We start from the raw sequence: 20,471 nt of genomic DNA on the forward strand, positions 1-20,471 counted from the left end.
TGCAAATGCAGGTGTCAGGCCTCAGCCCACACCTGCCCAATCAGAACCTGCGTTTTCCCCAGACCCCCAGCTGCATATACATTATGGTTTCAGAGATGCTGGAGTAGGTGGGTGACAAAAGCCACTTAAGCTCATTGGGATGTACGGAGAGCAGAGAGTCTGGCATTCGATCCCTGGACTCCAGGCCAGGCCTGGCTACTTATAGCTGTATCATCTTGGAAGAGAGAGCTTCCAAATAGAGGAGGTCACTTTCTGGCAGTAAGACACACAGGTGAAAAAATGTCCCATGGGGTACATCCTGTGAAGCAGAGAGGACGACAGCAGAGCAGTGTAGACAGGAAGCCGGGCGAGCGCGACCCGAGGTGGAAATAGACGCGGAGACCCCACTGAGCTCTGTGAAATTCACACACCCTGAGGCAAGTCCGTGCTCAGCACGCTCTTCCACATTCCCAGAATCCTCCAGTGGGACGCTCTCACCAGAAAGGGAGGAACTTGCTCCAATGAGGACATTCAATGCACATTCCCATTTGGATGCTGAAAACTTACTGTCACTCTTCAGTGTGAGTCAAAGAACCATCAGAACTACCCAGTCTGGCATGAGGATGGGAATTCTGGAAGCGGCACAACACTCTCTCCCATCCAGACGTGAGCTGGAACTCTGGGCCAGGAACGCAACTTCCCACCAATGGACACTAAAACACTGCACACCCCTTCCTACAGAAACAGTGTGTGTAACTTAGTAACTGGGCTACATTCCCATTTACACTTTTACCCAAGAATATCCATCTGGGGGTTTACCACACATTTTCCTTCATTTCCCTCAGCTACACAATAAACAGGCAAACAGATAATGTTATGTGGTGTCGCGGTGGCATGAAATGGCTTCCATATTCCTACACAGATAGGGCATCTTAATAACGGGAAAGTGATGTCACACTTGAAAGTGCTTTCATATGAAAGGTGCCATATAAAAAGGAAGTTATTATTCTTAGTTAAAATACCCTGGGAAAAAAATAGAGTTGCCATCTAAATGGCTACTGAACCTTAGGCAGAATTGCTTATAATGCTACCATCAGTTGAGGCCAAATTCAATAAAAACTCCATCAGGCATTCACACTGAGCAGACCCACATGTGCCTTTAATTTTTTTTTTTTTTTTTTAATTTCCTGGGCTTCCGGCCCAGAAATTGGAAGGGAATTTTATTTAAACCTGCTCTTGTGTATCAACTTTTAGTAAATATCAGGTTCTCAGTTGACTCACATTATGCTTTACATTTTGAGAAAAGGGAGGAAATAAAATGATGCCTATCTCTCTCTGTACATGTATTATACAGCTCTTACCTGTTCGAGCATAAAACTGTGGCTTGCACTAAATGTTCATTACTGTTCCTACAAGTTCTGATGCCCCCACCCCTTTTCCTGCAACCATAGCCTCCAAAGTCCATCCAACTCCTTTCCAGCACTAACCAGCTTTCAGCAGCACACATAATGTATCCCGAGTTTGGAAATGACTATTTGGAGGGGGCGGTGAGGGTTCAGGTTTAGGTTTCTCTCTAATGCAGAGAGCCTTCTCTCCTGGCTGCCTCTGCCATTTTGCTGCCCAGACCAGCTCCCCTCCTTGATGAAAACGCTGGTTTCCTTCCCATCAAGCAGGTGTGGATGTAGGTCCTGGGAGGAAAGCACGCTAGGACCTTGCCCTGAGCCTGGTAAGAGCAGACACTCCCGTGACAGGAGTGTGCGTGGCAGTTCCTGCACCTGCTCGTGCACGGCTTGAGCACAGTTTGCATGTAGGTTTCTCAGTTCCTTCCAGAACACACCAGTTCTACCCACAAAAGCATCCTGTCACTCCCAGGGGGCTGGTGACACGTTCATTCCCCTTGCAAGAAAAGGATTATTCACAGTGACCAAGAACAAGGGACGCGACCATAGAGGCCCTTTCTGTACCGGTTCTGCTAAGTAGAGAGACCTTAAGGAACCCAAATTTACTGCAATGTAATTCTGACGGGAAAAGCACATTATTTTCATTTACAGTAGAAAGCTCGATCTGCCCTTGCCTTCTGCCTTCTGAAACCTCAATCACCCCAGCTTTTTTCGATCCAGCCATTACTCTTACAGGAAGAACAGTTTCCCGATAAAGTGAGCAAGAGGACAAAGTGGCTCGGCCCTGTGCTGGGGGAGGGCGAGCTTCCCCGCTGGCACAGCTCTGGGGTCCCCTGCTCAGGCCTTCACAGCCGGCCCTCCCTGCCCACAGAACACAGCCATGCTTCTGAGCTGGGTTCCACCTGTCTCGGGGACTACACAGGAGCACGCAGTGCAGGATATCAGTGAGCGAGAGAAGGGGCGAACACAGCCATTTCCCCTCAAAGCCCTTTCAGGTGCCCCCACTCTGGGTGAGGGGCTGTGTCCTGCCAACAGGAGCAATGAGAGGAGAGAGGGCTCCGGCTGGAGCTCTAGTTTGTCTGATTAAATAAACATGGCCAGACCTTTACTATAAACCAGATACATTTTGAAAATGTTGGTCCCCAAGAAGGAATGTACCAGCCAAAAATGAGTCCTGGTTACCTGGGTGCAAATTCCAGAGCAGAGAGTAGCCGAGATGCTGGCAGGCCTTTCACACAGGCTGCACTGCAGGGAAAAGCCAGACTCGACTCCTGCCCAACAAGCCGGCCCTAAAGGGGTTCCAGTACCTTAGTTCAACCAGTGGTCTGAGCAGCTATATTTTTATTTGCATCTTTAGGATCAGTCACAGTAGCTGTACCACAACCAATTAGAATGTGTGATTCCAACAGAGAAGAGAATTTCAACCAATCAAACGGTGGAAATTTGGATTCCTCATTTGCATAGAAACAGAGCAATTAATGACCAGGGCAGGAAGGGGCCTCCCCCTTTGCTGCAGGGACTGATGCCTTGGGTTTTCTCCAGAGGCTGTGTCTCCCTGGTTTGCAAACTGTTCACCAGAGTAAAGTTTATTTGGCTGCACTGCCCCCAGTTGGGGACTCCTGTTGGCATTCGAATGTTGGCAGTCACGTTTTGGGGACCAAAACAATGAAGAATTATAAAATTGACCCCCAGCTTCAGTTTTACTCACTAGGACTAGTGTCAGTTTCCTGGGACGTCTTTCTAGAAGTCGTGAATGCGTAAATATGCACACACAGGTACGTGAAGCCCCCAAAGTGTACCTTTCCCGAGCCAACGTCCTCCCAGTGATACCTGTGGAGGTGAGCGCAGGCCAGTCCCGCACGCGGGGTCCAGTGTCCCCTGCAGGACGTTTACATCGGCTGGTCTGCCAACGCTGGCGGGCGGGGTGTCACCAGTGAAGCTGCAGGAGCAGTGTCCGCACAGGGACCCTAGGGCCCAGCTGCGGAACGCGAGGGCTGAGGCCTCCCCGACTCGCGTTCAGTGGGGGCTCCCCGACAGCCAGAGCCCGAGGCGGGTCGGGCGCGAGGGGGCACCTACCTCCGCCGTCCCCGTGGGACGGTCCAACCGCGGTCACTCAGCGCGTGACTCCTGGACGCCCGAGGCCAACCCACTTCCTCCTTAGCGAGTCCGGGCGCAGTCGTGGACTCAGGTCCCCTGCGGAGACACCGAGAAGCGATTCACCCGGAACGCGCGGCGCAGTCGGGGGCGCCCCGCGCACCCTTAGCAACGGCTGCCGCTTCCCAGGTAACCGCGCAGTCGGGGCACCGGGAGCCCGCGGCCGGGCGCGGGTCCTACCTGCAGCCGCGCTCCCCGGCCAGCGGTGCGCGCACGAGGCCCCAGCGGCGACGCGGTGCCCGGCCCCGCAGGGCCGAACGCAGGTGGGCGCGCGGAGTTTGGCGGCCGGGGCTCCAGCTGGGCGTGGGCGGGGCGGGGCCGAGGGGGGAGGGGCGCGGGGGGGCGGGGTCCGGCGGGGCGCGGGGGCGGGGCCGGGCGCGGGGGGCGGGGCGCGGGGATCGGGGTCCGGCGGGGCGCGGGGCGGGTTGAGGGGCGGGGCGCGGGGCGGGGCGGGGCCGGGCGCGGGGGGCGGGGCGCGGGGCGGGGCCGGGCGCGGGGGCCGGCGGGGCGCGGGGCGGGGCGCGGGCGTGGGCGCGGGGCCCGGTTGGCTGCGCCGCCGCGGGCCCGCCCCTCCTGCCGGTCGCCCCTCCCCCGGGCCGCGCGGACCCGCGGAGGCACAGGCAGCAGCAGCGCGGCCGCCACACACCCCGGCGCGCGGCGGGCGGCTCTGCGAGCGGCGGGACCAGGTAGGTCGGGCGCCCCTCGTCGGCCGCCACGGTGACTTGAGGCACCGCTCCACGTCCCCGGCCCCGAGTTGCGGATGCTGCGCGGGCTTCCCCGTGGGCCGGGCAGGCGTCCCCGCGCGGGCGGTTGCGGGTGGGAGGCTCGTACCGGCCCCGCAGGGAAGGCTGCGCGGGTCCCTGCGCGGCTCTCAGCGCGGCGCCTGGCCCGGGAAGTTGCAGGGGACAGTGTTGCGCGCCCTCGGGTGCGGGGGGAGGCCGGTCCCGGGCCGGGGCTGCGCGGGCGTCCGCGGGGGCAGGGAAGACGCGCCGCCCGGGGTCAGGTGTCCCGCCGCGTCTTGTGTGCGCCCCGCCCGCGTCCCGGTCGTTGCCGGGTCCCCCTGACGGGCTGCGGTCCGGCGGCGGGCGCTCGGCCCGGGTTCGGCTGCCTCTTCCTTCTCCGCGGCGCCCCACGGAGCCCCCACGCTGCTCACGGAACCGCGGCCTCAGCGCCGCCAGGACCGGCTGCGCCTGCTGGACACGCACGGAAGCCGCCGGCCCCGCGTGGGCGCAGCCCCCGTCCTTCCCGTATCGCACTTGCTGATGGATTCGCACCGCGGAGAAGCACCCGTGGCCGGGATTTAGTAACGAGCGGTGCCCGCTCCGGAGAGCACAGCCGCCCCCCTGCCGAGCCCGGGGAAGGGGCGCCCGTCCGGTCCCCGCCCGGCGGCAGCGAGGCCGGCGGGAGGCTCGGACGCGCAGGGGCAGGGGCGAGGTCAGAAACCCCGCGAGCGGGTCAACCAGAAATAATTTTACGTGATTCAGCGAGAATAAGAAAACAAGGCAGGGGGGCTGTCGGCGCTGCGGTCTGTCCGCCCCACGGAGACGATAGCGCACTGGCTGGAAAAGAAGCCTGGTCTGTAAATAGATTAAAACCAGGAATTAATCAAAACAAGCACTCAGACCCTTCAGAGATTGAAAGGAGGAGTAATTGCCTTTGAAAGAGCTACTATGTCTCCATATCGAAGTCAAACGTGTTGCTTTGCTTTGCTGGCTGTTTAGTAACAGTAGCCGCTTTGGCTGCTACAACCCGCGTCTGAGTTTGTGGGTTTCACCCTCGGTGGTTCATCGTAATCGTCTAGGGAGGAAGTTGCAGGTTGATGTCCCTAACCCTTTGGGCAGCGTTTGTAAAATGCCTACTATGTGCCAGTCACCGGTTGCAGTGGGACAGGCTCTTTTTTCGTCGTTCATAAAAGACGTCTGACGCGGTTCAGCCTCCCTAGTGGAAAGCGCTGGCTTGCAGGTTACAAAAATAGAGCCTTCAAGGATGGCTGGTGTTTGGATGCTGGCTGGAAGTCAGGTGAGAGTCAAGGTGCGGTCTGAGGACCGGAATGGACGGTACCCACCAGGGAAATAGCACATTGCTGCACTTGCTTTTCGCTGACCGGCAAGGCTGAATGCACGTGTGCCCTCCTGTCTGAAGATGGCCTGACCGAGCCAGAGAGGTGCAGTGATTGGCAGGGTGATGGCTTCGCGCCCTGCTGCCTCAGTCACCTTCAGCCCCACATCCCCCGTGCCGCCTGGATACCATGGGTGTCAGCCTGAGCCGGTGAAGGCTGCGGGTGCCTTTCTCCAGGAGAAGTCTAACGTTGAACAGCCTTCATGGCCCAGCCACATAGCCCGAGTGTTCCTGAAAGCGGCCCCCCAATCTTTAATAGGCCCACAGGGCCGGGTGGTTCCAGCACAGCGCCGGCTAGCTGTGGGCCGCAAGCTGCCGCCTTTGCATGGCTGATTTACGCTCAGTTTTATCACTGCCACATTTCATATATGCCTGGTTATTACAGGCTAATAGCCTCTGTGCTCTGCGAGCAAAATACGTGTCTTTCTCTTTTATAAGTTCCTAACTCCTTCCACGTTCAGGTCACATCCCCCAGCTTTGTTGTTCCTGCGTAATGTAAGGGTCCAACTTGAAGTGCTCATTGACTCCTAGGGCTTGTACTAAAATAGCATGGAGATGTAATTGTCCCCTTTCAAACTGCCAGATGTGTGTGTCACTACACTGTGGCCGACGGAGGCGATGCCCTGTGTTTTCCTAGCAGCTTTTTGTGAGTTATTAGCATGTTATTTCAGTGCATTGGGAGATGATCAGGTAGCAGGAAGTTTGGCTGATGCTGTGCATGTTTGCTTGCCCTCTCTGGTGCAGTCGTCTCCACCAGCCCACCCCTAAGCCTTCTGGTCTCGGAGTCCTTTGTCTCTTGGAAGGTGGTCATGTCTGAGGCGCTCCCGTGGCTTTCACAGGCACTGATGAGGCGCTCGGTGCTGGTGGACTGTTTCCTTCCTTGTCCGCGTGCATTGGACAACCTCCTGTGTGCAAGACCTTTGCCAGTGATTGGAGTGTGGGGCCACATAATAGTGTAAGACAGCAGATCAGCAGATTTCTCTGGAATTCAGCGGTAACTGATCTCCATTTCAGATCTAATTTGAATACACATTTCAGAAATGGATCCAGGGTGCCAGCTGGGTTTTGGTTTCGGTCCTTGCCCCCCTCTGAGCCCCACCCCATGCCCACCCCCTCTCTCTCCCACACTCAGTGAAACATTTCTTTTGAAAATTTGCTGTGGGAGAAATGCACTCCCTGGTTGCCACTGTATGCCAAGTTTCAATCCATAGTCCTTTTTATTTCTCCCCTTTTATGTACATGTTATAAACAAGAAATAAGGGCTTGTAGGAGAAGTGCTGGCAGAACGTTATAGCATCTCAAACAGCACCGCTACTTGGAATGTAAATATTTGTAGAATCTTTACTGTGCAAGAAGCTGCCTTGCAAGAAGTGAGAAAAAATGACTGTTTTATTAAGTAGGATAAGTAATTGGGCCGGCATGTGTACTCCTCACTGCAGATATGGCGCCGTAAGGAGTAGGGTACATATGTCACAGCGACCCCAGGGCGCTCGGAGCCGCCTGGTCGCTCAGATTGCACATTTTCTGTGTTCCAAAACGGGGGACACACCAGGCCCCTTTCTTGTCCTCAGTCACTTGACTTGGGGTACTTCCCATTGTGAGGAGACGAGATCTGTCGTTCAGAACCACCTTCGATGCTCCTGCTGGGGCACGAGCTGCCAAGATGCTTTCTGACTTGGATGAAGGAGTCGGGCCGACTGCAGTTCCTCAGATCCCGTGATCTTAGGAACAGGGCGACTCCGACCTCCCGTGGGCTGTGCTTCTCACTCTGAAATGCTGCCCAGACTGGCCCACTGCCCTCCGTGTCCTCTCACCGATCTTCTCCGTGTCACCTCTTCCCTCCTGGGACCACGGCACTGGCCCCCGCCCCTCTCCCTCTCTGCTTTCCTCCCCATCACTCTGCAAGGCCTTCAGGGCGGTATTTTTCCTGTGAGTTGAATGAGTGCTCCACTCCTCAAAGCGCCTAAGAACTGGCCGTCTGTTGCTTTCAGACCGGGAAACGTTACCTACCCAGCGGGCAGGTTTAGCCTCGGCCCTCCCGCCACCCTGGCTCCTGCCCTGCCCTGGGGAGCAGGGCCTCCTGGGCTCCCCTTGCTGTCTGCGGGCTGCTGGCCTCTTTCCGGCCTTGGGGCCCATTCCGTCCCTTTGTCTGAGAGCCCCCTCCAGCCTCTCCGTCCAAAAGTGCACGTGCGTGTGCATACGTGCTCGAACACACGCGCACACACAGTTTGGCCGCTGCTCCCCCCGCTGGCTCATTCAGTTTAAATATCCCGGGACTGGGACAGAGCCCTCATTTCCCTGCTCCTCTAAGTGAGGGCTCCTGTGTGCGGCCCTTTCTGTGCGTGTCCCTGCGGCACTTACTGGGACCTGGCTGTCTTCCCCCATTCCTCCTACACCCTCGTCAGCGTCTCCTGAGCAGTTACCACATCTGATTTTCTCTGCTGAGAAGCAGCCCCTGCCCACCACAGTTCCTGGAGTTTGCAAAACCCGTGAGAAGGTGCTTTTGGGGGGCGCTGAGTTTGTATCGTGGACCCGAGACCCTGACAGGAGTGTCCGTGTTCGTGAGGTGCCTGGCGCGGACCTGCAGCGCGTGCTTCTGCACTTGGCCCAGGAAACCCCAGGTCTCGTGGGTACCGGTACTTCAAACCCGTTGGTCACACTGGTTCAGCATCTTTCCTCCCAGGCTGGTCCATGTTAGGTGATTTCTTCTTTGTCTCATCGTGGCGCTCAGGGCCTGTGGCATGAGTGGCTTCGGCACCGGCCTCGCCCTTTGTCCCTGTACCCGGCCAACTGATGGGAAGCACAGGCGCAGCCATTGGGGTCTTCCAGGCGCAGCCGCAGTCCGAGCACTTGCCCCTCCCCACAGCAGGCGGGGAAGCCATCTTCCTCCCCACATCCTCGTCTCCTGTCTTTCTGATACACGGTGCTGTTAGCCCACGAGCCAGGCACCTTGTGCCATCGGACACCCACTGCCGAGGAGAAGCGCCAGCACACAGCCTGTCTGCACGAGACTCCTGCCCCTTGTCCCTCCCGTGCGGGCCCTCCCAGCCACAGGGGCCACGTTTAACTTCCTCAAAACCTCAGTGCGACACCCCCAGCTCCGGGGTCCTTGTGTCCGTGGCGTCGACCCCACACCCTCGTTCCCGCCTCAGCCCATCTCCCCTCCATTCACCATCATTTCTGCCCAGGATCCTTCTCTTTCCTTCAGTCCTACCGTCTGTCGTGGTCACCCCCATGTCTGTTCTCCCATGAAGCCTCCAGTCTCCTCCTGGATAAGGTTTGGGCCGCGTGCTGTCTGCTGTCCACCATGTGTCCACGCTTTCTTCTTCACAGGGAGAGGGGATAGAGCTCGGCTGATACTGTGCAGCTGTTTAAGCTCTGCCTTTCCTGCTGGTCCACGTGCAGACACACACTTTGGGATTTGGTAAATCTTTGTGGAGTGAAAGAAAGCTAGCCCGATCTCTTAGTCACAGGAAATCCTACTGTAGTTACTGTAACACTGTTTTATTGGACTTAAACTCATTTCAGTGGATGATGTAAAATTTTTGTTTTGCACAGTTTCTGGGTGACAAATCGTTAATTGACAACAGATGAATACCGTCAAAGGTCTGGATTTAGAAAATCCTGTGACAACCATGCCCTAAAGGAAGCTAAGCTTGTCAGGATGGACGGCTGCTCCCTGATGCAATTGCTTATTTTAGTGCAAGGGGGTAATTCAGAATTCTCAAAATCAGTTGTTTTATTGGAGTAAAACATTGGTGTATGGGGGGTCTAACTCCATGACCGAAACCCGGCAAATCAAAGTACATCTTCCAACCCGTAAATAATGCCGCAGAAATGGGGGCTACCCTGTGTGACGAGACGGCCTCACGGCACCGTGAGCCCCAGCCTGCCCGCAGAGCCCAGAAGGGACCGCGTTTCCCAGCCTCTGCTCCGGGCCCAGGATCTCTGGGAACACACACTGGTCCGCTGACACGATGGACCCTTCCTGGCCCTTCGGGGACTTGCTGAGTGATCTGTGGGGTCAGACTTGGTAATGTACATTTTTAAACTTCTTTTTAAATAGTGGTGCTCACAGGAAGTCACACAAATGTTCTCTGTGCTGTCACCCAGCCCCCCCCCCAGGGTGCCACTATACTGTCGTGCCAGAACCAGGAAGCTGTCAACCCAGCAGCAGCTCTTGTCACGTGTCACCATTTCTTAACGTGACTGCATGAGTGCGTGTGTAGGTCTCTGTAACCCTCCCCGTGTCCAGATTCTTGTATCTGGGATCTTAATTTAAAGAACAAGCACTCTGAAAGCTGCCGTTCCCATGTCCGTACACACCGATGCAGTGTTTGAGCAGCTGTCTTCACGGTCTCAGAAATGGCACTTCCACTCATCTTCCCCATGCAAATGTTTGTCTTTTGCCCTTAAATGGTGTGATCTGCTTCCCTTGGCGCTGCCTGTGTGGGAAAGTTGCTATGGAAATGGGAGGGTGGGCATTTTATACACCAGGGTGTGACCTTTGGGCGACTCTCTGGGGCCATCAGTATGGGAGTCCTCGGAGGGTCTGCACTCATTTTTACAGGTTCTGCAGGTGAGTGTGTTTGCTGGTCAGTGTCATCAACATGGGCAGGAGCTTTATGCCCCCAGGACAAAGCCCCACGGGAACCCGTCCCTGCACTTTGTGACTGAATCACAGTCCATTTTTACTTCTTACGTAGAGATAGCCACTCTTTGAAATGAGCTAACACTGCAAGAGAAGGTAATGACACTTGTCAGGTAATTAAAACCAACCCGAACGCTACGGCTGTGATGTCATCTGTGGCTGCCCCTTGCCAGGGTTGGCGGCCCTGTGCCTGTAAAGCAGCAGAAGGTGTCTGACCGCCAGCCCTGGTGACCAATTGGGTGACTGTCCCGAAGGCTCTGGAATGCAGACGGCGCTTTGTACCCAGTCGGGCGTGAGCAGTGGACACGCGCCTCCCCCACACCTACCTGCTCGCTGCCTGCAGAAGCGTTCACATCCGTATGTGTGAGACAGATGGTCATTTCTGCCATTCTTGGTGAAGCTTGACTCGTGCACCGTGTGTACAATTGTGCAAATTGGGCCTCGTGGGTTTCTCCTTCTCATACCATTAAGTAAGCTTTTTCTCAGACACAATGGAAAAAGACACAGGTTTTTAATTAGTACTAATTTATTGGACTGCTATTTCACGACTGTGAAACAGTAATTGACCCTATGGAGTTGGTTCTCTAGTACGTGGTAGCAATAGTTGCTTTTAAAAAGAACAAAGGGTCTCAATATATGGTTCGCTACATCACGGAGCAAACCACATGCTCGGTGAAGATGCTTGTAAGTGCCCGGCATATTTCCGTGTAATGGGAAATTCTAGAACACAGGCATTATCTCTTTTTAATCTAATGGTGCCATATTGTCTGTTGTTAAAAATGTTTTTGCGCTATGATTTGCTTGGAAATACATTTTGTCATTTTTTTCTAGAAATTCCTTATGACGTTTTCTTCCTGCTTCTTGATTTTTAAATTCTTCTGATTATTAATGATCTAATTATTTCTCTGTCATTCAACTCCCATGCACATCCACACACACCCACACACAGCACCCAAGGCGTAGAGAATAAGGAAGAGAATTACCACAAAATCATAAAAGTCATGAGGTAAGGAATAGACATTTTCTACGTTCAAGCAGAGCAGACTGAACCAGCGGTGGGAGGACGTCTGGGTTGTATTTCGGGGTAACGTGCCCAGGACGTGCAGTCTGTTTCCTCCTCCTCTCACCTCCCTCTGCCCTGTCTCTGTCTCCCCCTCCTCGGCTTTCCTCGCTTAGGGCCTGTTTTTGAATCTCTCTTCTGTACTGACCCCTAGTGGGTGTTTTCAATTGTCTCTAATTGAAAAGATTACATATTCTTTGGCAGAGTTATTTTGGGGATCAGGGAAGGCGACTGTAAAACTTCCCAGGTTTGACCTTCAGAGAAGAATAATTTTAGCAGAAGATAAAGCAGGTCGGCCCTATGGGGCCCAGTTGCAGAGATGGCTGATGGGAACCTTCCCTGGTGACCTGCCTTTTCTTAAACTGCAGATCTGTCCCCCTCCTCCGAGTCTGGGCTGAATTTCAGCAGCTAAAATGGGGCTGGGAGTGGGGGCGTGGTGGGGGGGCGTTGCGCTGCTGCTCAGACTGCAGGGCCTTCCCGGTCTTGGCTCTTCCTGGAGGAAGCCTGAGCTGCATTGTTGGAGTGAGAGGCCACCAGGCGGCAGAGCCCATAGCCAGGAGTGGCAGTTCTCTTGTGAGTGAGGCCATCCAGGCCCTGTGAAGCCATCCGAGGTTTGCGTGACATGTGACATAGGTGACCACTGGCGGAACCAGCAAACACACCGGCCAGCTGAGCTCAGGGCAAATGCAGAACGGTCAGGAAATAATTAAGGTCTCAAGTGTTGGGGAAGTTTATGCAGCAGTCACACACACACACACACACACACACACGCACGCACGCACACGCACACACAGTTGAAGAACATTTGAACATGTAAGTAAATACTTTAAAATTGTGAGGGCTTCTCTCTTGTTGCCATTTTATAAGTGTGGCGCTGAGCCTTTCTTGGGTGACAAACAGTCTGGAAATCTCAGTGGCTTCTAGGACAAGCATGAGTCACTCGCATTGCCTGAAGCTGAGGGTGGGCGAATCCAGCAGGCGCCTCCCCTGCTAGGATGGGCTGTGCCCACGCCAGGGGCTTCTCAGCCAGGGCCCAGGGGGAAGGTCGGCTCCATCCAGGTCCGCCATTTGGGCCAACACTCCCACCCACATCTGCTGCCAGTGGCTTGCAGGGTCACCTCGCTGGGACTCTCCATTGTGTAGGGAGCTTCTTAGCCACGGTTGTGCTCTTCTTGGGTGTTGGCCCGTGACTGGCTGACACCTGGGCACAAAACCTGGTCCCCTATTCAAGGTGACTCTGAAGGCCATCCCAGCTCCAGAAAGCCCTTTAGGACCACTTGAGGCCTCAGGGGCAAGTATTATACATTTCAGAGGCACCTTTGCCTACTCCTCCTTTCTTATGCTTCCTTCCAGCTGTTTTTTTCAAGAACATTCCTCAACACACCTTCCTCATCTCAGCTTTGGTTTTCAGGGAACCTAAGTTCAGAAAGGCCCTTGGGGCACAGGCTCTTGGAAGGGGTGGAACCCCAAGAGGCTTGGCTTTGGCCAGGACTGGTCATCTATCAGGTTTTTTCACATGTCATTGCCCACAAGTGACAGTAGGGCCACTGGAGGCGGGGCAGGGTAAGTGCTGTTGGCAGGTAAGAATGCAGTCTAGTGTGGACTTCCTCTTTTCCTGTCTTGCACACGAAATGCACTTTGAGTCACCTGCATGCAAACTACACTCACCCCAACAACAACACCTGTCCCCGGAGTCTAGCCATCACTAGCACATGACGGCTTCTGCTAGGTCCTGTGTCTCTGGTGCGGATATGTTATCAGTAGACTGTGCCCCAGGACGGTGGGCAGGGACGTACCTCCCACTTGCAGGTTTGGGTGCAGAAAGAGTATTTGTACACGAGAACACAGTTGACTTATGTGCATTAGCTCTTTCCATACTGATTCTGCAGAGGAAGCAGCAGACACTCCAGCTCTCTGAGAGAAGGAATTCCGTAGCTGTCACCCTTACAGCTGGGCTGGGGGAGCCCTGCTGGGCTCACCTTCTCTCACAGTGAGTTGGGCGGCTCTGGCTGACTCAGGGGTTTCCACCTCCCGCTCTGGGGTGCAGGCTGGAGGCGAAGCTCCCTGGTAGGAAGTATCTGCATGTATGTTGCAGATGTGCAGAGCGACAAGTGGAAACCTACAGCGTCTTGGCTTGAAACTGGAATCTTGTCACTTCTGCCGCCTTTTTTTGGCCCTAACAAAAAATAATGCCAGACTCAAAGCCAGGCTGGGAACTAGCCCCTGCCCCTTCAATGGGCGGAGCTGCACAGTCACCTGGCGAGAGGGCTCAGAGGTGGGAGGGTGAGGGATGAGGGGCGGGCTCGCCCTGCCTCTGCCAGCCCGACCTCGTCCAGTTGCCTTTCCGATTAGAAGCAGGAAATGTAAAATGTCACTTTTTTGCCCATGAATGAGTTAGGACTCTAATTGGTGCCCAAGTGAAGAGCCATGTCAGGCCCAGTAACACTAGGCGGGAAACGGAACGGGAGCCCCCAGAGCACGTTCAGTCCCTGAGGCCTGGCCCGTGTTTGGAAACCCAGTGAACGGCCCAGCCGTCCTGCCTGGTGGTCACTCGGATGCCCCTTCAGCCAGGTAGATGCGTGACTTCGTAGTTTGTGACCTTGGGTGACTTCCTCGCGCCTCGGTTTCTCCATCTGGGGTGTGGGATAGTGGTTCCTGCTGTAGGATTTCCTGTAACACACGGTACGGCCGGGTCCTGGGGCAGCGCCAGGAAAACCCAGACCTCCCTGCCGGTCGATGTCTGGTGGTTTGGTGTCGGGGCCTCATTGCTCCCCACGTGCACTGTTTTCATAGAACAAGAGCACATGGCACGGGCCCAGAGACCAGAGTAGGGGAGGAAGGGAGACAGAGGTGCTGTCAGCACCGTGCTGGGACCTTCCTGGCCTCCAGGAGGGAGCTCAGCCGGTGGCGTGGGTGCTGGGAGTGGGAGCACAGCCTGTCTGTGGGCGGGGCTGGCCCGGAAAGTTCTGGAACCAGGAGCCAAGCCCGTTCCTGCTGCAGCTGACAGGGTGTTTAAGGGGACACCTGGCGAGTTGTAAGTCGTGACAGTGGGAGGTCTTGCTTTGGGCACAGTGGCTCCTGGGATATCATCAGCGTGGAGGTGGCTCTGAGGCCGCGCTCTGTTGTGCATGTAAAGAAGGGGTTTGGCTGAGCTGCAGTTTTCTCTGTGAACAGCTCTGTCTTTTGCACCCGAATTATAATGCACAGCATCTCAGAATCCGTCTTACCAGTGAGGCGGGAGATTCACAGAATGCCTCAGGTTACCGACCTAAGCGCCAGTGGGGTCCATGCTGGAAGTGACGCACGTCTCACTCCTGACCGGCGCTCGCTTCGGAGGCAAGTTTACGTAACTGCATGGGCTCCACCGCCGGAGCCCAGGCGGGCCTCGTCTCTCCCTCTAGGATTTTGCCTCCTGGACTGAAACGGCGTTGACTTTTCAGGACGTCTTCCAGCTTCCCTGGTCAGCGTGACCAAGCTCTCCCATCTGCCCACTCTTCTGGTCCTGAAGGCTTTGCTGGGCTCCTTTCCTTCTCTCTCCCTTGGATGAATCCTTGTGTCCCCCCTTTTTCTCTTCATTGTAAACAGGAGCACTATGACCAGTGGCACTTTCCCTCACCCCCCGTGATACTGGAACCCTCGTAATGGGTCCCTTCACTTCCGCCCCAATCACAGCCATCGTTTCTGAGGCTCCACCTAACGCCTCTCTGCCGCTCCCAGCCCTGGTTACCTTTGTCCCGAGATCCAGGCGGGGTCACCTCGTCCCCTGCTTTCCGACCCTCAGAGGCAGGGGGCCTCCCCTCCCCGCCCCGTGGAGCATGGCGCTTCCCACCCCGGGTGATGGCAGCGTGGTCAGGGGGCCGGCTCTGGCCCATGGCAGCCAGCCCCTGGTCCTTGCGTCCCCATCTGCTTCCGGCGGTGGAAGCCCATGTTGAGATGGAGTTTCCATGGGCCTGGGACCCGAGTCACTGCCTGGAGAAGGACCCCGTGTTGACCTGCAGTGGACATCAGATGCGAACGTGAGACAGTTCGTTGTCACCAGCCAGGGGGTTTCCCAGTTGCTGGTTGGGGCAGCATAACCTGGCTTCTGCTGACCAGCACCCCACTTCCACACGCTGTTCAGGGTGCGAGCTGACCTCGTCAGCGTCTGTCCGCCAACGCTCAGCCCTCCCCAGGAGAAAGCCACACCAGCCTCAGATCTGATGCGCAGACCCTAAACCTGGGAATTCTTGACTCCTTCCTCTTTTGAAGCCCATGTTAAATTAGCGAGCAAACTTGTCTTTCCTGCGTCTGAAATATCTGCAGAAACTGCTGCTTCTGTCCAGCTTCGTTCCATCTCCAACTAAACCACCGTCGTCATTTTTCTCTGTTAGTACAGAAGCGTCCAGTCTGGTTTCTCCTGCGTCTGCTACCCATTCTGGACAACTGATTCGATTCCCACACTGCAGCCAGTGTCTTCCATGTGAAACCCTGTTTAAATCCTTACAAAACTTAGAGTTTCGTTTGCTCCCTGGGTAGAGTGTAGCTGGTGCACACCGCTCAGCCGGCCTCCGTGATCCCACCCCACCGCCCTCTTGGGACTTGTCCTGGGGACCGGCTGCGAGTCCTCTGATTGCAGCCGTGCTCGGCGCTCTGTTTCTCGAGCCGGCCTCTGCAGAAGCAGTGACTCCTGGCTGCAGCACGTGTCCCACCGGGCACCCCACACACACACACACACACACATACTCACCGGCACCCGCTGCCTGGCTCACTGCTCAACTCACAAGGTTCGGATTCAGTGACACTCTCTGAGCAGATGACAATTCTCGCTCTACTTCTCTGTACCTCTCATCATCCTTATCTAATGCCCGTTTTCCAGACTGAGGACTACGAGGACCCGCAATTGTCCTTCTCGGCCACCCCAGAGCCTGGCAGGTGGGGGGCTCTCAGAGATTCAGAGCCAGCTGGATCAAACACACACATGCCTGCAAACCGCTCCTGATCTTCCCGTGTTTGAACTGCGTGGCCCTCTGTGTAGTTCCGCTGTTTCGGCCCCACTGAAGGGGGGTTATTTGTGCTTGGAGCTCTGCCGGCCACTCCCTTTAATCCTTAAAGGGAGCCAAGGGGCTCGGTTCTCAGGCGCTGACCGGAAGGGCCTCGGCAGAGTTATTCATGGTTAGAACACATGGCCACCCCGAGAGCTGAGCGCGTCTGCGATGGCGCGTCCTGTGCTGCCCTGCCTCCTCCGCGCCTGGCCGTCCCCTGAGCTGGGACATGTCTGAGTGCTGTCACCTGTGCGGGGACAGCGCCTCCCTCGGGCATCCGTGCCGTGTGATGAGCGAGCAGTCACCTGGAGCTCACCTTACACCGTTGACGTCACTAAAACTGATGTCATTTCTGTGACTCGGAGGATTTGTCCGTTGATTCTTTGTGGAATTAATGCAAATTGTTACTATGCTGGGGAAGGTAGTGTGTCTGTGCGAATCACTGAAATTGTAGTTGAATTCGACCATGAAGATACTGGTTATTTATTGCGGGTTGATACCGCCCCCAAATTTAGTGCTTTACCACATTTGTCCTATTGTTTGCGAGTCTAAATGGATGGGTTGGGAATCGGAACCGGGCAATTCGGGACAGCCCGTCTTTGGTCACGAGGTGCCAGCTGGGGTGGCCCTCTGGGCCGGAGGCGCCAAGTGCTGTCACTGCAAAGTCTGCTGCCCCTTGGGGGACTGGCGTGGTGGGGGCAGCGGGGTTGTCCCCTGTCACCTGTCCTCGCTCAGTAATCCAGGCTTGCTTCCCTTCCTCTCACACTGCAGGTGGTGAAAGTGGAAGCTTCGGGCCTTCTGGGCCCCAAGCCGGGACTGGCAGAGCGTGACGTCACCTCTGCTGGGTCAGCCTGTCACAGGGCTGGCGGGACTGTCACCGGGCTGGGGGGACCAGCGACCACGCCTTAACGGGGGAGGGGAGCTAGGTGGGCGGCAGTGAGAGGAATTGGCTGCCATGGTTACCAGCAGTCGTCCACTCCAAGGGAACTGCCTACACACTTTCTAAATATTCTTCTAGAAGTGTCCAAGATACTCTTACTTGGCATGGGGAGTACAAAGTCTAATCTTTTAAATCCGATGTCTTGTGATTTACTGAAATTTAACCTGATTTATAAACCTGAAGTAATTTCTGAAACTCTACACGACTTATCCCTCGTGCTTTTCTCCTCATCGCCACATTTATTTTTAGTATTGCCAGAGTTACCTGATTTCTGTGATTAGGACAGTAATCAAAAATTGACCTTGATGAGTGAATTACGGTGAACAGTGTCACCTGCAGAGATGGCTGTGAACATCCTAAGCTAGTTTTACATGCGTTGGGATGGCATTTGGTTGGTTTTAGAATTGTCACACGATGCCTGAGAAAGGACACCCCGTCCTCAGGGATGCCGGCCTCTCCCCTGTTCGTAAAAACAAATGTGCTGATCGGTGTCATGAATAATGGAGTGAAAGGAGTTGTGGGTTTGGGGCTGTTTTCTCTCCTTCGTAGTTTGCCAAAGCCACAGCTCAGTCGCTAGGGGGACCGAGTCTGGGTTACTCCTTATTCACAAAACAACAGAGTCTGCCTGAGGAAATGTCCTCCTGCAGGGTGTTTGCTTAGGGTGCAGAGATTTTCACCCTGTGTATCAAATCATGTGACGACGTTTCTCTCCCTGATGAAATGCTTATTCCACCGATGGTGATAAGCACTCCCTGAAAATCACTGTTGTCGTCGGTGGGTTTCTGGTTCGAGACCAAACCTAGGGAATCTTGCGTACACCCAGCATGGAGGACAGACCTGGCCGTCACCTCTGCACTGCAGGGACGGTGCCCTAGTGTCCCGTGTAGCAAGCGTCCCCTCCCCCAGGGCAGGGAGGAGCAGGTGAGGGATCTGAATTCCAGGCCCACTGATGGGCGGGATGGGTCCCAGGCCTTTTGCTGTCCTGCAGGCCGTGTCGCAAATCCTGGAACGTTGCCTCTTTAGCAGTCGTGTCCCCTGATGACCAAAGCGCCCCATTTCCGCCTGGAGGGGCGCTGGTGCCAAGCCCCCAGCACTGGTCGTTTACGTCCATGGGTTTCTGAGGGCGCAGGTATCTGGCCTCCACCTTGGCCGTGCATTGTGGGCTCTTCTGTGCACATCGCCTCACTGGCAGCGCGTGGGTGTGTAACCGCAGTACCCGGTGTGGAAGGAGCCTGGGGCAGCGCAGTGCGCACCGGCAAACAGCCCTGCGGCCGGCTCGCCGCCGGCACCCGGGACCTGACCAGACAGGAGGCCCACGTTCGGCCTGGTGGGGGTCACGCCGTGTCTCATTCCCCCCGTCTTGCCCTGGGCATGGAGCTCGGAGCATAACACAGGCCCGATGGCCGGTCAGCTCTTCTCTTCCATGGCCCCTCGGTCTTTTGTCCCCTCTGTGTCCTCCATGCCCAGTGCCATCTGTCCTCCAGCTCTGGGGAGCCGACTGGAGCCACTCTGTTCCAGGTCCCTCCCCTGTCCTGTGGTGAGAGGTGGGGCAGGTGTACAGTCGGCCCTCTGTGCCCGCAGGTTCTGCGTCCCGGGCTTCAGCCGGCCTCCGACGGGACGCACTGGGAGAAGGATGTGCCGTGTCGTCAGGTCCCGATGGCTGCTGCGTCTACCCTGAACGTGGTCGGACTTTTCTTGTCATGACTCGGGAAACGATGTAGTGTAAGCTCTATTCCTGTAGCATTTAGGATGGGCTAGGCACTGCGGGCAACCCAGAGGTGATTTACAGAACACGAGAGGAGCGCGTGGCTAATGCGCAAATACTGCATCATTCCGTGCACGTCGTCTCGCCGTGGTCGCGTGGTCCTGACATTGACACGGGGTCTGGCATAGGTGCCCGTCCCTGGGTGTTGTCAACACGCGGCGCAGACAGGAGCGGTGTTTTCTCAGCACTAAGGAGACGTGGCCGTCCTCAGAGGACATGGGCTTCACAACACCCTCGGGGACCCGGCTCCTGTGCCAGCTCCTTGGAAATTTGAGCCACCTGTCAATGCCTTCCTGTCCTCCCGTCTTTCTCCATGTTCGTTACCGAGTGGCCTTCTTCATACCAGACTCACTATGGAACGAGGAGATGGTGTTTCCATTCTTTCAGCCACTGACACGTGTTGAAATTTCAGAGGGATGGTTGCGTAGAACGGAGGTGCGACTCCAAAGCCTATGGATTCTGTGTGTCAAACCACAGAACATCATTAATTAGCCGCAAGGCATCAGGACGCCTTGTCGTCAATCGTTCTAAAGTGAAAACAAATGTGCCAACCTATAAACTCAGCTCATTTGCTGGTCAGAATTTGTGTGACAGCTTCTAAAAACAAAACAAAACCAAACCAAAAAACCCTCAATAGATGGGAATATCAAGTCCGTTTGCGCATCTGTTTACGGGTAGGAAGCGAAGGCTATTTTAAAGCAGTATGTGATCCTCAAACCTACTAGCCACTCAATAGCTGCCAGCTTTACGAAGTAATTAGGTGATAATTGTTGACTTCGTAAATGACACGTATTTTTATTCTGAAAAATTATGGAACAAGACATTTCTTAGAGAGCATGTGTGATTCCTGAGACATGTAAACCGGAGTTTTGGTTAAGTTCTTTAAAAACTAAGTTTATCAAGAACACCGGAGGTGACTGCAGTTAGGTGGGAACCACAGTCATTTGCTGTGAAGCAAATTCCTGTTAAGAGGCTTCACCCTGCTTTTCCTTCAGGAAAACGGTGACCCAGAACGTAAGCCACAGGGACGCCCGCAGCCTGGAGCCCGGGGGCCTGGACTGTGTTGTGCCCTGTAATTTCTTAAAGTAAGAACCACTGGACACACTATACCCACCTCAGTGGTTTTCGTTTTTGCCAAGCGGTGTTTTGGGGTGGATGTGTGTTTTTCCCAATTCCCAATTCCAGGGTGAGACCCCTTGTGGGGACAAAGCCCCCAAAAAGCAGTTTCCAGGCTCTCGGCCTCACATAGAAAGGTGCTGGCTCGGGTAGTGAATGGCCATCAACTGTGATCAGATGGCCAGCAGCTGTGGCTAGTTGGCCGTCAGCTGTAACCTGTAAGCCATTGGCCACTAATATAACTGCCGTGGCTACGCTAGCAGGAAG

The 20,471-nt window shown here is 55.3% G+C and overlaps 1 protein-coding gene and 1 long non-coding RNA gene across 6 annotated transcripts in view; one reads left to right on the forward strand and one right to left on the reverse strand.

The window, feature by feature from the left end:
* LOC308507466 overlaps positions 1-3,568 on the reverse strand; it is a 159,788-nt gene extending 156,220 nt beyond the window's left edge. Inside the window, exon 1 of the long non-coding RNA XR_013994881.1 lies at positions 3,456-3,568. This is a non-coding gene — a long non-coding RNA (uncharacterized lncRNA). The remainder of the gene's footprint in view (positions 1-3,455) is intronic.
* A 21-nt stretch (positions 3,569-3,589) lies between these two features.
* CNTN3 (contactin 3) overlaps positions 3,590-20,471 on the forward strand; it is a 180,649-nt gene continuing 163,767 nt past the window's right edge. For 2 of the 5 annotated variants that reach the window (XM_081072443.1, XM_081072446.1), the window contains exon 1: positions 4,142-4,219. The gene's annotated coding sequence lies outside the window, so the exon portion shown is untranslated. Of the gene's footprint in view, positions 3,663-4,141; positions 4,220-20,471 lie in introns of those variants that run through there. The other 3 variants (XM_081072445.1, XM_081072447.1, XM_081072444.1) reach the window with 3 other exon arrangements.

Source organism: Rhinolophus hipposideros (genome assembly GCF_964194185.1).
Source record: "Rhinolophus hipposideros genome assembly, chromosome: 14".
NCBI classification, from domain to species: domain Eukaryota; kingdom Metazoa; phylum Chordata; class Mammalia; order Chiroptera; family Rhinolophidae; genus Rhinolophus; species Rhinolophus hipposideros.